General features: G+C 38.1%; 1 non-coding gene across 1 annotated transcript; it reads left to right on the top strand.

The window, feature by feature from the left end:
* The first annotated feature begins 357 nt into the window (after positions 1–357).
* On the top strand, positions 358–463 carry LOC150014887 (U6 spliceosomal RNA). Its single transcript, XR_016510230.1, has one exon. It is a non-coding gene; the product is annotated as a U6 spliceosomal RNA (small nuclear RNA).
* Positions 464–17,399: the final 16,936 nt, after the last annotated feature.

Genomic DNA, 17,399 nt, shown 5'->3' with positions numbered 1-17,399 from the left:
GACCCCCCCTCTCTTCGCAGCTGAAGGGTCCAAGGGAAAGACGGAGTCAATACAGCTTGGCTTCAGGTGCGCCGCAGGAGTTGCCGGTGTTGACTACAACGTCAAACCGCCTTAGGGACTCCGGCTCCGGATTTTCTGTCAGGGTTTACTCCCTTAGCCTTTCCCCTGAAGAGGTATGCCGCAAGGCAGCGGAGGTTTTTTGGAGTCAGAGTTTTCCTTCTCTGATGTACCCTGACTGGAAGATCGAACCAGCGACACTTAGCTCGCAGGCCGACGCTCAATCCACTGAGCTAAACCAGCCAGGGCAAATAGGGGGACTAAATAAGCATCAAATAGGTTGAAGAATGAATTGGAGGTGTTCTTGCTTTGATAGTACATACTGTAAAACCTAGAACAATGCAGAGAAATTTGGCATGACTCCTACACATAAATGACACAGATTTGTGAAACATTTCATATGTTTTGTATATGGACTTGACTTTTGGACAATCCCAGATTTTACATATTTAAAAAGAAAATTGAGGAGGAAGGAGGAGGAGGAGGGGGGCGGGAAAGGGAAAGGTTTAGTCAAGGAACTAGTGTGAATGACCCATGGACATGGACGGCAGGGTGGGGATTAACTGTGGGAGTCGGGGGGCTGGGCCAATGGGAAGCAAAAGGGGAAAAATTGGGACAACTGTAATAGAATAACAATAAAGAAAGTTAAAAAAAAAGAAAAAAGAAAATTGAATCAACAAAAATGAAAGGGAAGCCAAAACTAAATATAAACAGAAACAAATAAACCTAACAAAATTTAAATTTATTTTATTTTATTTTAAATAAAATAAATTTATTTGTATTTTTTATTTTAGCAAGAGGGGAATGGAGGGAGAAGGAAAAAGAGGGAGAGAAACAGAGGCATGGAAACAAGGAACAGACTGACAGTGACCAGAGGTGAGTGGGGGGGGGCGGGGGGAGAAGGGGGAAAAGAAGGGGAACGGTCTAGTCAAGGAACTAGTATAAATGATCCATGGACATGGACAACAGGATAGGAATTGATTGTGGGAGAAGGGGGAGCTAGGTGGGGTAAGGGAGAGCAATGGGAGAAAGATGGGACAACTGTAATAGAACGACAATAAAAAACGGGGGGAATAAAGAAAGAAAATAATCCTATTCACAATTGCTTCAAAAATAATAATAAAATACCTAGTAATAAACCTAACCAAGGACATAAAAGACCTGTACATGGAAAATTATATGACACTGAAGAAAGAAGCTGAAGAAGATACAAATAAGTGGAAGCACATACTGTGTTTATAGACGGGAAGAATTAACATAATTAAAATATCAACACTACTTAAAGCAATCTACAGATACAGCGTAATTCCTGTGAAGATTCCAATGACGTATTTTAGAGAACTAGAACAAATATTTCAAAAATTTATATGGAACCACAAAAAGCCTTGCATAGTAACAGCAATCCTGAGAAAGAAGAAAAGTTGGAGGAATCACGCTACCTAATATCAAACTATACTATAAGGCCATAGTAACCAAAACAGTATGGTAGTGGCATAAAGACAGACACGTAGATCAATGAAACAGAAAAGAGAGCCCAGCAATAAACCCACACCTTTACAGTCCATTAATCTTTGACAGAGGAAGCAAGCACATAATGGGTTAAGAGAGTTTATTCAATAAATGGTGTTGGGAAAATTGGACAGATATGTACTGAAAAATGAAACCAGACCACACAAAAGAATGAATACAAAATGGATCAAAGACTTAAATGTTAGACACCAAACCATAAAAATCCTAGAAGGAAACATAGGCAGCAAAATCTTGGACATTGCTTATAGCAATTTTTTATTGTATATATGTCCCCAGGCAAGGGAAACAAAAGAAATAATAAACAAATGGGACCACATCAAACTAAAAAGCATTTGCACAGCAAATGAAATCATCAACAAAAAGATAAACCACAGAATGGGAGAACATATTCGCCAATACGTCTGATAAGGGGTTAATATCCAAAATTTACAAAGTAGTTACAAAACTCAACAGTAAAAGAACAAACAACCTAGTTAAAAAATGGGCAAAGGGCCTGAATAGACATTTCTCCGAAGAGGACAACAGATGGGGACTATAGACATATGAAAAGATGCTCAACGCCACTAATCATGAGAACAATGCAAATTACAACCACAATGAGATATCATCTCACACCTGTCAGAATGGCTATCATCAGTAAATCACCCACAACAAGTGCTGGTGAGGATGTGGAGAAAGGGGAACCCTTTTGCACTGTTGGTGGGAATGCAGATTAATGCAGCCACTGTGGAAAGCAGCATGGAGATACCTCAAAAAATTAAAAATGGATCTGCCTTTTGACCCAGTGATTCCACTGCTGGGAATACATCCAAAGGAACCCCAAACACTAATTCAAAAGAACATAAGCAACCTAATGTTCATTGCAGCATTATTTACAATCACCAAGATATGGGAGCAGCCCAACTGTCCATCAATAGATGAGTGGATAATTATGGGACACTTACATAATGGAATACTACCAGGACATAAAAAGAAAATTTTACCCTTTGTGACAGTATAGATGGACCTGAAGAACATTATGCTAGTTAAATAAACCAGTCAGAGAAATATAAATACCACATATTTTCACTCATATGTGAAATCTAGTGAACAAACTGAACTAACAAGGAAAATGGGGACAGACTCAGAGAGAGAGAGACCAGGGTAGCAGCTAGTTGCAAGGAGGTTAGAGAGTGGAGGGATTGAGCAAAAAAAGGAAAAGAACTCATGGACAACAGTGTGGTGATTGCTGGGGGGAGTTATCTCATAGTATTCCTGCCACCCGGCCCCCTGCCAAAATCTAATCATAAGGAAACATGAGCCAAAACCAAATAGAGGGAAATTTTGCAAAACACTATCACAAATAACAATAAAAGACTAGGGAACCATTCTAGATTAAAGGAGGCTAAAGTCATGACAGTTAAATGCAAAGCATGATTAGGGATCAGGCACTGGATCAGACATTGTATTGGAGGGAAAACTGCTATATAGGACATTATCAGGCCAATCAATGAACTTTGAATATGAACTATATATAAATATTATATTAATGTTAAATATCCTAAATTTGATCATCATACTGGGCCAGGGAGTGTGTATGTAGTTATAGAAAAGAATGTCCTTGTTCTTAGAAAATACACACTGAAGTATTTAGAATATTAGGGGTAAATACTACAATTCAAATGGTTCAGGAAAAAACATCCATAAATATGCACATGTGTGTACATATACATGCCACACACAGAAATAGAACGATTGGGGCAAAATCTTAACTTCTAGTACACCTGGGTGAAGAGTATATGAGAATTCTTTGTAATATTCTTGCAAATCTTCTGAAAGATTGAAATTACTTTAAAGTAAAAAGTTAAAAAAATAAATCGGAGCCCTGGCTGTTGTGGCTCAGTGGACTGAGCACCAGCCTGCAAACTGAAAGGTTTGATTCCCAGTCAGGGTGTGTGCCGAGGTTGCATGTCTGGGTTATGTGTGAGAGACAACTGATCAATGTATCTCTTATACATTGATGTTTCTCTCCTTCTCTTTCTCCCTTCCTTCCCCTCTTTCTAAAAGTAAATAAATGTTTTTTAAAAATTTAAGAAATAGAAAATAAATTGAAGATGGAGAAGTAAAAACAGTATGTAGATGACATTGGAGCAATTTGACTAAGAAGGACAGCAGAGAATAAGGGTTGGAGAGAGTCATGGTTATAAAATACTAGCTCTTTAAAGAGAAACAAGAGCAAGTTTGTACCCTGTAGGTGTGAACAATGATGGGCTTCAGCCCCTCCTTTTTAGGAAGAGAGATTTGATCAGAAGCCCTTGCCTCAGGGCCTCAAAACTCTCCCACTTATAGACACTGTGAACTGTTGTGGAAACACATTTTACTGTATTCCCTAAACTGCAACTAGGAAAAGACGTTTGGGCCACCACTTGAGGGCAGTACAAAATGCTGCATGTCATTCTGGTGGTTTTATTGTTTCAGTTGCTGGAACAAAACAAAGCCCTTTACATGATTTTCTTTCAAATGTATTTTGTGAAATCAATCTTTTAACACTTTTTTCAAATGTTTAAATAAGAAAAGCCCAACAAAATTCTTAACAGGAGCTTGGGAAAAGGAAAGGGGGAGAGAGAGGGTTTTCTGCTTGAAAAAATGCCTGGCACACGTTATGAGTTTAATAAAGAATAAATGATAACAGAAAAAGTAGAGCATAAACCCTAAAGAAGGACGAATCCAGCCCTCTCATTTTATAGACAAGACCTTGAGTCCAGAGGAGGGAAGGGCCTTGGCTAAAACTGCAATGATGTGGAAGAGAAGGTAATGGTTTTAGCACTCATCTGGTTAGTCATGAAGACAGAGGTTATAATATTTTCAAATGACATCATAAACGGAGCTTGCAAAGAGATTGACCTCATCATTGGTATTGATACTGAGCTCCGAGAACAATTGTGACACCTCAGTTGTGAGACTGTGACGCTTGTGTCTTCCTCTACCCTGGGAGGATGCAACTATTCACCTTCAGCTCTTACCCTCTTCAGTTGGCCGTAGTGCTCTGGACAGCATAGTTATGATCACATTCAACCTATTTCCCACCTGCCTCCGGCAGGACCTTAAGGGGTCATGTATTAGACTTTCCTATCAATACTGGGGGATGAATTTGAAGGCCACTGGAAGGAAAGTGAATGGGCATGTTTAAGTGCATTGTTTGGAGAATCTGAACAATGCCAGTGCAGTGGAGTGGAGATGATCTTAAAAAGACAAACAGAAAATCCTAGTGAAATGAAAAAAGTCTAAATATGACCTAAGTACATAATAAAGAAGAAAGTAACTTTGACCAAAATACAGAAAGCAATATGACTGCATATTGTGCTAACAAGTGGGCTCAATTACACAGAAGGGCCCCTGACCTCATTGTTACCCACAGAAAAGTGCTCAGGCATTGGTCTGGTATATCAAAGATCTCCTAACCTGGCCCCAGCCCACTCTCTAGTTTCAAGTCCTGCTGTAACTCCCATTTCATGCTCCAGCCTCTGCTTTCTGAACACTGGTTGCAATGGTTTAACTGCTATACTGGGCCATGCTCTGCACTTGCTCCATTTTGAGGTTCATCTAAAATGCCATATTCTTTGGATGCTTTCTTGACTTGAACTTCACATTTACTTGAACGTTTCTTTTGACTCCCTCAGGCCTTGTCTGTACTAATCTTTAACATTCATTTCCTCCTTGTCTTCTCTACTACATAGTGAGCACTTTGAGGGCATGAACTGGTCTTAATGCTACAATTAAAAAAAAATTATTGATGAGAGAGAGAGAGAGAGAGAGAGAGAGAGAGGTTGATTTGTTGTTCCACTTATTTGTGTATTCATTGGTTGCTTCTTGTATGTGCCCTTGAGTGGAGATCGAACCTGCAGCCTTGGTGTGTATGGGGACCATGCTCTAACCAACTGAGCTAACCGGCCAGGGCCTGCTATTATTATTTTAGGAATGGTTTCCATTTGTTAAGAATCCACCAATAATCTGTCTTACCTTTCCACTTCCCCTTTCTTTCCAGCTCACTCCTTCCAACACCTCAACTCCAATAGTTCTCTGATACCACCCTGGGTCCTACAAGCCAGTGATCCCAAGCCTTCTTTATCATTCCCCACTCATCTCATGTCCTCACTTCTCTTCTTACCCACTTAAGTTCCAAGGTTCAGCTTTATAATAATTCTCTTGACATGTCTTCTTCTCTCTCGCCTCCTCTTGTTGTGTTATTTTGCCTCACAAAACGCCTACCCTGGACAATTTAACTCTCCTCCTTTCTGGGAAAGTGGATGATGAGAAACCCACAGCAGTGTCAACTGGATTCTTCAAATTCATCACCACTAGCCTCAAATGGGCCTTTAGTATTATCTACTAATCATTTTATTTTAAAAGTCCATAAACTTTCTCCAAATGATTATTTCATAACTTCTCTTTCCTTAAATTTCTCATGCCTTCTCTTTCTTTTCCCTTTCAGCAGATAACCCGCCCACCTGCATCCATATCTCTCTCTCTCCGGTACTTTAAAAGTCAGGCCTCTTCCCTATGCTCCAACAATTCTCTCTCTTGCTTACATCATCACTATTTCCCTTTCTGAAGGATCATGCCATTAACTTTAAAAGTGCTGTGGTATCTCTCACCTTAAAAAAATAAACCTCTCGACTCCATATTCCCTTCTACGTACCCCACAGCTGAACAAGTTTAAAGAATTATCTATATTCCTTGACTCCAAATCCTTTCCTTTAAATCTCTCTTGAGCCCACTTTGATCAGGTTTTACCCCTTCCTTAACTAAAACTGTTCTTACCAAGGTGAATGACCTCCATATTGATAAATCTGGAGGTCAACGTTCAGTCCTCATCTAACTAGCTCTATAATCATATCTAACATAGTTGCTCACTCCTTCCTTCCTGAAACAATTCCCTTCATTTGGCTCCAGGACAGACACCATACTCTCCTGGTTTTAACTCTATACTCACGGTCATTCCTTCTCATTCTCCTTTGCTAGTTCTTCATTTCCCACACCTCTAACTGTGGAGTAGCCCAGGACTCAGGAGTTGAACTTGTTGGACCTTTTGACATTGACTGTACAGATGCTCTTGCCCAGTCATTAGTAATGGACATCTGGGATTTCACTTTTGGCTATTATGAACAATGCCACTATGAATTTTTATATGTAAAATTGTATGTGGACATATGTTTTTAATTCTTTTGGCTATATATCTAGGAAGACAACTGTTGGAGCATATGGTAACTCTGTTTTACTCTGAGGAACTGCCTAATTGTTTCCCAAGTAGCTGTGCCATTTTACATTTTCACCAGCAAAGTGTGAGGGGTCCAATTTCTCCACATCCTTGCTAACATTGGATATTGCAACAACTCCAACAGCTTCATTGTTTAACATGTGGATATGCAGTTGCTATTGTCCATTTAAAAAATTACAGCCATTTTAGTGGGTGTGGAATGTGTTTTATTGTGGTTTTGATGTGCATTTCTCTAATGATTAATGATGCTGGGCGTCTTCTTGTGCACGTCTCAGCCATTTTTATATATTCTTTGGAGAAATAGCTATTCAAATCATTTATTCATTTTTAATTGGGTTATTTGCCTTTTTATTGTTGAGTTGTAAAATTTCTTTATATATTCTGGAAAATGTGCTCATCAGATATATGATTTGCAAATATTTTTCTCCCATTCCTTGGATTGTCTTCACTGTCTTGATAGTGTCCTTTGAAGCACAACTGTTTTTAATTTTGATGAAGTCCAATTTATCTATTTTTCCTTTTGTTGCTCATGCTTTGGATATTATACCTAAAAAATCATTGCCTAATCCAAGGTCATGAAGGTTTTTATGTCTTAGAGGTTTATCATTTTTTAAAGTATATTTTATTGATTATGCTGTTACAGTTGTCCCAATTTTTTTCCCTTTGCCCCCCATTTGCCCAGTACTCCCCTTCCCCTTCCTTCCAGCAATCCCTTTCCCCTTAGTTCATGTCCATGGGTCGTGCATGTAAGTTCTTTGGCTTCTCCCTTTCCTATACGATTCTTAACATCCCTCTGTCTATTTTGTTCCCACCAGTTATGCTTCCTGATCTCTGCACCATTTCCTCCTTTCTCCTCCTTCCCCCTCCCAGCTGATAGCCCTCCACATGATCCTATACGTATGATTTTGTTCTAGAGTTTTATAGTTAAGAAAATTGTTCTCTGCACCATTTCCTCCTTTCTCCTCCTTCCCCCTCCCAGCTGATAGCCCTCCACATGATCCCATACGTATGATTTTGTTCGAGTTTTATAGTTAAGAAAATTGTTTCTTCTAAAAGTTTTATATCAATAATCTATTTTGAGTTGGTTTTTGTATATGGAATGAGGTAGGGGCTCAACTTCATTCTTTGGCATGTGGAAATCCATTTGTCCCAGTACCATTTGTTGAAAAGACTACTCTTTCACCCATTGAACTGTATTGGCCCTTTTGTTGAAAATCAATTGACCATAAATATGTGGGCTTATTTTTGAAGTCTCAATTCTATTCCATTGATTTGTATGTCTCTCCTTATACCAGCACCACACTGTCTTGGTTACTGTATCTTGGTGATGAGTTTGAAGTTAGGAAGTATGAGTCTTTCAATTTTGCTCTTACTTTCTAAGATTGCCTGTTTTGAGTCTCTTACAATTCCATATGAATTGTAGAATCAACTTGTGGATTTCCGCAGAGAAGTTAGCTGGGCTTCTGATAGGGATTGAGCTGAATCTGTAGATTAAATTGGGGAGTGTAGCCATCTCAACAACCTTAAATCTTCTAATGCATGAACATGAGAAGTCTTTCCATTTATTTATGTGTTCTTTAATTTCTTTCAATGATGCTTTGTGGTTTTTAGTTACAAGACATATTTCTTTTGTTAAATTTATCCTTAATATTTTTTCTTTTTGATGTGGTTGTAAATAAAATTTTTTTCTCAATTTCATTTTCAGATTATTCATTGCTAGGATAGAAATACAACTAATCATATCAAATCACATCTTGTTGAACTTTTAAATTTAACAGTCTTTTTGGTTGTTTCTTTAGGATCTTCTATATACACAAGATCATCTCATTTGTGAATAAAGGTAGTTTTACATCTTCCTTTCCAATTTGAATGCCTTTTATTTGTTTTACTTGCTTATTTGCTCTGGCTAGAACTCACAGTAAAATGTTGCAGAGAGTAACCTTTCTAAAACACAATTCTGTATTTTTATTTCCCACCCTTGGAACACTTTAATGACTCAATATTGTCTTTAGAATAAAGATTTTATTTCTTTTTTGCTTACAAGGATCTCAACCTAACCATGCACCCTAACAAAATCCAGCCCAACTGAATTACAATACTTCTTCCAGCTCCTTGTTCTCTTTAGTTTCTGAGCCTTTGGGCACATTACTCCCTCTGCCTATTAGACTTCTTTCTCCATCCATATCTTGCTACACCAGGGGAATTTCTACTTCTGCTCTAGGCCTCAGCTTATACAAAGCTTCCCCTAGAAAGCCTCCCCTTGTTTCACAGACGTTGTATTCCTCCAGTGTATTTCCATGTCACTGGGATCTTATTCTTTTTTTAATTTAATTACATTGCATTTATGATTGCAATTTTACTTGTCTTCCTCTCTAGGCTGTGTGCTCCTTGAGGATGGGGACTATGTTTTAGTTACTTTTGTTAACCCCTCTGTCTTGCAGAGTGCTCGAGGCATAGAATGCACTAAAAACTTAACTTGTTGAATGAATAAACGAACGGGAAGAATCCCATTGATTTGATCTTTATAAGTCCCATTCTTCAGTAAATCTAGCCTTGTGAGTTCTAATCAGTGGTCTGAAAACAAGCCCACCAGGCTAGGAGTTTGCAGGATGTATGTAGTTCAGTGTTTTGTTATAGGCCTAAACTAATTATTATACCCTTGAAGTTTCAATCAGAATCCTCTCTCTTACATAGCAAAAAGAATTTTTTTTCACAGTACCTTTGGGTGGACATTTAATTATAGAAATAATCTGTTTTATATAGAATTTCAGACTTACAGCCTTTCAAAAACAATTGATTTACTTGGATCCGTTCTGTCGAGAATTATCTAGATACCATTGCATTTTGACATAACAAATACTACAAAAGAAGAAAGAAAGAGAAAAAGAAAGGAAGAAAGAAAGGAAAAGAAAGAAAGAAAGGAAGAAAGAAAGAAAAAAGATCATTGAATACTTGCTGTATACCTAGTATGGTACTAAGAACTTCATGTAAATTATCATCATTTCATCCTAACAACTGATCAATGAGGTAGCATTATCATTCCCATTTCACATATGAGGGACAAGTTCCTAGGGTCAGAGTCAGGATTTGAACCTAATCCTTTTTGACACTATACCCATGCTTACCTACTTATAATGTAAAATTTTGCAAAAAAAAAAAAAAAAAAAAGGTTGTATCTAACTTGAGGTTAAGCTCAATAGTCAGTGAGCAAAAATTTTATATTATCAAAATTATCCCTGAAAATTTCTTGACATTATTCAGTATAAAATACAGACACATTATGTCTGCATAAGCTCAACACAGCTAATTATTTTCTTCAGATTTAGGTCAAATTCTTGCTTCTTCTATTGAGCATCACTGAAATCCTTTGCTTGCTTATAGAGACAACAATGCATCAACAAAAAAAACATTTCTTTAAACACTAAGCATGGAGGGTGGGTATAATTACATTCATACATACTTAAATGCAAATATGATATTATTCCTCTTTTTACATGCTTTGATTTTCTGGACTGAGGGACAGAGTAGATAGTTCCTCCAGTGCAAGTATATACCTTTTTTTCATATCTCAGGGCCAAATGTGGCTGAGAATTGGGACAGTCTTCTCAGCCTTTTAAAATTTAACAGATTTACTTCAGATCTTTGTTAGTGGTGAGACACAGACAGAGTTTATTGGTGAAGGTAATGAATATGGGGCAGTTATAAAGATAACCAAATCCTTACTCATCATCATCACAACCATAATGCAACAGTCCCCATTCGTTGAGCATTTACTCCCATTTGCCAGACACTGTGCAGAGCGCTTTATAAGCATTGTTCACTTAATTTTCTTTATCATTCTGATATAGGTTGCATGAAGCTGAGGCTCAGGCTTTTAATAACTTGTCCATGGTGTTATAGCTTATAGATGGAGGACCTTGATTGAATCTCAAATTTGTTTGATTTCAAAGCCCATCATCCTCGTATAATCATTGTGCTGATATTAGGATTCCTGGCCTATTAACCTGACTTCCTTTCGAAAGGTTAAAATAGATTCCCTACTGTGCTTTTTAAAAGTCAAGGCCACTACATTTGAAAATGCCATCAACACAAAAACAATTATGATCCCCTTTGCTTCTAGTTGTAATTTTGCTTCTCTGAAACTCTCCAGATACATTTTTCTAAGCCTCTTCTGGCCCAGACTTAATTCCCTCTAGGCATTTTCTAACACCTCTTCCATCCTTCTCTGTTAGTTCTTCCTTCTTCTACCCCCATCATGCTCCATCCCATCAAACATCCCAGCATATCTAGAACATACTTGCCCTTTGGTGCTTTGCCAACATACACTTCACCTGGAAAGACCTGGCCCCATTACAGGCAGTTGTTGGGAGTTGATGAGAAGGCCCAGAGGGTTTTAAACAGGGACATGACAAGATCTGACATGTTTATATCACTCTATGAGAAAGAGAATTGATGTAGGTGCAACCATGGAATTGGGGAGATTAGTTAAAAAGCTTTAGTCATGGTCAGGGAGAGAGGCAATGGTGGCAGTGAAGATACTGAGAAATGGTCAGATGTGGAATATATTTTGAAAATAAAATTGGAATTTCAGAAATAAATTGGAAGTTGAGCCAACAGACTTGCTAATAGGTTGGACTTGGGCTATGAAAGAAAGCATAGCCCTGACTAGGGTGGCTCACTTTGTTGGGCATCGTCCCAGAAAGCAAAAGGTCACCAGTTTGATTCCTGGTGAGGACATGTGCCTGAGTTGTGGGTTCACCCCTGGTTGTGAAGCGTATGAGAGGTAACCAATTCACGTTTTTCTCCCTTTCTTTCTCCCTTCTTTCCCCACTCTATGAAAATAAATAAATAAAATCTTTTTTAAAAAAAGGCACAGTATCAAGGAAGAAAAATGTTGAAGGCCAGAACAAGGCGTCCTCTATGTGTGTTATGAGATGTTCAAGACACAGTCATCGTTTTAAACTGAGACAGAACTGTGATTATGGCTTTCAAAATATTTGACTGAAAGAGTTATTTGTCATTATATCTATATGTGGATTGTCTTAGTTTTTTCCAACTATGTGAATGTGCTTAGTGCAGGACGCTATGCTAGGCTCTCTCACAAAAGTTACATCATTTAACTTTCCCCAAACTTGCAGAAGTAAGAATTTCTGCATTTTACAGAATAGGAAACTAAGATGTAATTTGACTAAGGTTATGCAACCAGAAGGGGCTGAGCTGAGATTTGAAGTCAAATGGGCTCCAAAGCCCATGCTCCTGTCACTACAATGATTCAGAGGTTCAGAATCAGAATTCCCCAAACTTTTCTCTTCATTACTTGAAGACTGTTGACTCTCCTGTGCCCTACTTTAGAGCACAAGGCTGGCAAACAGGACAGCTTTGTTCTGTCTGTAGCCCATCCGCTGACTTGCCTTGTGATTTAGGGCAAGCTTCTTAATTTGATGGTGTCTCAGCATTCCCACATGTTAAGCAGGGCTAGTAATTAGTGATGGAGACAATGCTTTGAAATCTGCAGATGAAAGGACCTGCAGCCTTGAGTGCAAATATTTTCTTTCTACCGAAGATTTTTTTTTCCTTCTTAGAGCTTCCAGGACTCTTCATAAAGAAAGCAAAAGAAAAATAAATAGGGCAAGTATAAAACTGAATTTGCTTGTTCATGAGAAGCCAGTGGAACTTTTGGGACATATATGTAATACTCTCACTTACTGTATAGCATTTAAAAATTTTTACTAATGGATGAATAAATTTTATTCAAAAAGTCATTGAGGTAGGCTTTGCAAAACCATTGAAGTTCTTTAAAAATTATTTCTATTTTGTTTCTAGCTTCTTAAACCCTAATTAATCTCCAGGAGGAAGAAAAGGAGCTAACACTTCCTAGTGTCTGCTGTATGCCAGGTATCTGGCTAGCTGCTTTCACATGAAACCTCATGTAATCATCATAATAGCACTATCAGGAAGGTGCTATTATTATCTTCAACTTAGAGGAGGAAAATGTGGCCTAGTATGTATGGTTCATTGACTCATCCAAGGTTACAAAACTAGAAAGTTGCACAGTCAACACTAATTCAAGTTGGGCCTTCCCAGTCCTAAATGCAGGCATTTCCCAGGACACCCGATGCCCTGAAAAATTAGCAATGATGAGTTTTGAACTGTCCTATCACCCCTGGGTGTGAGTGGCATTTAAAAATCTCTTATTGCTTGTTCTTTTCGGTCCTTGGCACGGGTACAGTTATTTGTGTAGCACAATTGTTATTATTGTGTAGCCTCACATATTCTTTCTGCCCTGGGCAAACATGAACAATAATGGGCTATATTTATGAAATCAGCAGCTTGGAAGCATGAACTCCAGATTACCATGACAATTGTAGTATAATTTTTTTTTGTAGCTTAGCACCATTTATGTGGAAGGCCTTTTTCAGCCTCATGCAAATAAACTGGTTCTTTGTATATTCAGAGAGCTCCTCATAGATTTTTTTTTTTCATAGTTTCAATCAATCATTCTGCATTTTTAAATGGTGACATCACAGATGTGCTGTGTTTATGAAGAACTGATACGACAGTCACCTCCAAAAGTTGGAGAATAAAGAAATAAAAAAAGTAGCTGTGGTTTCCCTTAAGGGTGAGTTGGGGAGGAGGAGGCAAGTATAGAGTAGGATAGAAAGATGGAATGAGAGGCTAATGAAAAAACTGCTCATTATCTAAGTTATCCTCTTCAGATCATCTTGGGTTTAGGGTTATTATAAATTCAGAGCCTCATCTTTCGCCTCTAATGGTCAGATGCATCGTTTTTATCCATTCTTCTTGGGGATGGTCAATGTCTGCAGGACATCAGCAACACACCATTGTAAAAAGCACATTTGAGTCAGAAGACCTTTATATAATTCTTACTCTTGTCACCATGAATTTGGACAAATTCCTCTTCTGTAAAATAAAATTAAAAATAATCCCTATAGGGTTGTTGTGAGGGTTAAATAAAATAATGTATATAAAAGCAGCAATTGTTGGTTATCAATATTTAGACTTGTCATCAGACACAACTTTCTTTACCTAGAGAACACCTTTTCTGATGAGAGAGATATGTGTGTCTGCTGTTCAAGGCACCCCTTTCTTATGGCCAATATATCTGCAAAATTGACTTGGTAATTGGAGGGTTGTCTGAGGGATAGAGAGTTAAATCATGAAGTGATCTTGAAGAGCGGTATCCTTATAGCTACCACTTATTGAATATCTATTCCAGATCAGGCTCTTTGATATGCATGATTTCTCATCCTTACACCACCCCTACAGGGTAGATATTGTTACCTCTTATGTACACGATAAATTTGAGGTGTAGAGGCCCAGGGACATTACGTGGCTTTAGAAAAAACATTTAAGTCCTTTACGTCTTCTCCACAAAGCTCATTCTTGTTAAAATGAATTAAGTCATAACATATCTTCCATCATCTGCATTTTATTCTCCTAAAATAGATTTGGGATATGACCCAGTGCTTTTATGAGATCTGGGACATGCATTCACAAACTGTCATTGGTGTGTCATTTACAAAAATCCAATCCCAGAAGTTCTAGGCATTTTCGGGAGTCTGGACCATCATTCCCATTTCCTACTACATGTCAAGTTTTTAAGCCAATGAATGGAGAAGGAAGCTAGTACAAATTACTGGTGGTCTGGAAGGGGGCCTAGGGCAATTCCTATTTAATGATTTTTACCTATAGTCTTCCCTTGCTGAAGAGTCATTATCATTTTTATTATTTTAACCAAGGCCCAAACATGCTTTAAATGACATTTTCTTAAACAAGTTATTTATAAAATATTTGTTTCTTGATTTTCTTAACTTTGAAATGGCAATTTAAAAAAGCATCCAAATAATAACTACACATGAGATTATGCATTCAGTTCAGTGCAACAAACTTACGTGTCTATTTGACTCAAGGAGTTGTGCTAGATGCCGTATGTAAAAACAGTTACAAACTGTGAAAAGCAATACTGGATAAATGTGTTGTCTTTGAATTAACATCAATCGTACACTACAATAAGTATAATAATAATGCCTTGCATTTCCTCAACATTTTTCATATTAATTTGCAATTTGCTTATTTGTATACTTGAAAAACTGAGGTGCAAACAGGTTAAAGGGTTTGTCTGAGGTCATGTACTAAGTGACTCCAATATTCTCCTTACTACCCCACATTGTTTTTCTAGGAAACTCTATACCTGGGACTCCAATCTATTCACTAAAGAGTAATATCTTGTATCTTATATGATTTGGAGAAGTCTTCTTGAATAACAAGTGAATTTGTACTACCAATAGCAATTTATTCCCTACCTTTCATATTTCTTAACTAAATTTGTAAAGCTACATCTTTAGGAATTTTTATATGTTATTTTATTCAACTTCACAACAACCCTAAGGTTGTACAGCTAGAAAATGCTAGAGGTAGCATTGGAACCTGGATGTTTCAGATGTCCAAGCCCTGTTTATTCCACTATGCTCTACTGCTTTGGTAACGAGCTGTATAACCTTGGGCAAATCACTTAACCTCTAGGACCTTCAGTTACCTCATATAAAGTGGGTATGGTGATTACTACCTTGCAGAGTTACTGTGAAGCTCAAATGTGATGATGTAAAAGAGACAATTCAAGTAGAAACATCAGTTGTGGTTATAGCTGGTAGAGGTACCACAGTGGAGTAATTTAAAACAATATCTCCCCTTCTCTCTTGAATTAAAAAGAATAACAGCAAAAAAAGGTTGAGGAAGACTTTCTTGAGTAAGTGGTTGCTCACCAGACCTGCATGGCTCACTCTTCATGGCTGGACCTTGTAAAAAGAAGTCTGAATCAAGTCAGAAATCACTGGAGTCATATCTGGGATGGTTTGTCTCTGATGGCAAAAGTCTAAAAACTCAGGTGGGGCTAACTCAGTCCTGGGTCTTCTTGTTCAGTTGGCCCTCCTGGTGGGTCAAATGGGGACTGCTATGATAATGGTAACAGGGGTGTGGGCCTGATAGAGTTGTGGTTTATTGTTGTGGGAAGCCACCATGACTGAGAATGGAAGACCAATTCTGGGTAAAAACATTTATTGAGGCTTACTCTGTGCTAGACTAAACTGTGAGTGGGATGTAGTCATGAATTAGCACCCTATCCTCAAGGAATTTACAGTCTAATGGGGGTACAAAAAAGCCCTCAACTAACTAAAAGAACAAGGCAGAGTATAATTAAGGAACATATCAGAGAAACTAAGAGGTGGCGTGGGAGATCCTAGAAGGTTGCTTCAAATAAGTAGCATATAAACCAAGCCTTTAAAGATGAGGGCTTCAAGTAACTGGTTGGTTATTCTAATTGAAGATGACATCATGAAAAATTGTTGGTTGTATTATATTTAATACAACAGGAACTAAGATTTTTATTGAGTACATACTATGTGCTAGGGTCTGAGGGTATAGAAGTATATCAGAAATAGTTCTTGTCATTCAGGAGCTCTGTCTAGAAGGGTAGACAGATGTAAACAGTCACTGGGGTGATGATGACTTCATAAGATAGAGAAAAATAAAATTGAAAAGAAGAGTGTGTAACTGACTTGGGGAAGCCAGCTTTGCAAAGAAGGTGATACTTGTGTCTTAAGAAAGTAGGAGGAGTGGGCTATGGGAGTTAGGAGGCAACTGAGTCTGTCTAAGTGCTCTGTTTACATTTTTATTTATTTTTAATTTTCAAAAATTGAAAGAGAGAGAGAGAGAGAGAGAGAGAGAAGGGAGAGTGAGAAACATCAACTTGTTATTCCACTTATTTCTACATTCATTGGTGGGATGGAACTGTAACCTTGGTGTATCCAGATGACACTCTAACCAACTGAGTTACATGGTCAGGGCCCAGTGCTCTTTTATTGAACAATCTAAGTGCTGCCGGCAGCAAGCAGTCAAGCAAAGTATTCCTTCTTTCTCCTTTCTAGATGTTGGCTCCTGGAGGGTATGACTTAAGTTGTCTTTTTCAATTTCACACCCTAATAGGAGATGGTTAGATGAAAGGTTTTGGAGTCAGGCCTGGATCCTACTTCAGCTATCTAATCAGCTGTAAGACCTTAGTTATGGCACTTTTAAAAAATGTTTTAGTTTTCTCATTTGTACAGCTTATGACTCAGTTCCTTCATTTCTACAATTCAAAAATAAATCATCTAGCTCAGATTTTGGTGTATATAAAATACTGTTATTATTTTATATCATTATACGAGTATCATTTAGTTCTCATAAGAAACCTGGAGTTTAGGTATAATTTCGTCTATCTTTAATGTATTTATTTTATTTCATAGAAGCCTAAAGTTCCCAGGGCAAAATATGGAGTTGTCAGTACCTCCAGATTCCCTTCTTTTTAATTTCATATACTCGCTGAGTTTTCCCAACCGGTAAACCCCACTCGGTGGCAGGCTCCGGTCCGGCGGCGCAAAATCCGGCGCCAGGATTTGGGTGCTGCCCGGCCTGCGCGGTGCGGGGCGGGGCCAGGCTCTGCGAGCCAGAGGAGGGAAGTTGTTGAAGTTAGGGGAGACGCCCGCCTGCCCGCCCGGCC

This window comes from Furipterus horrens, unplaced genomic scaffold, assembly GCF_987537825.1.
Source record: "Furipterus horrens unplaced genomic scaffold, mFurHor1.1.pri manual_scaffold_3, whole genome shotgun sequence".
NCBI classification, from domain to species: Eukaryota; Metazoa; Chordata; class Mammalia; order Chiroptera; family Furipteridae; genus Furipterus; species Furipterus horrens.
This window is presented reverse-complemented; position numbering and strand designations above follow the sequence as displayed.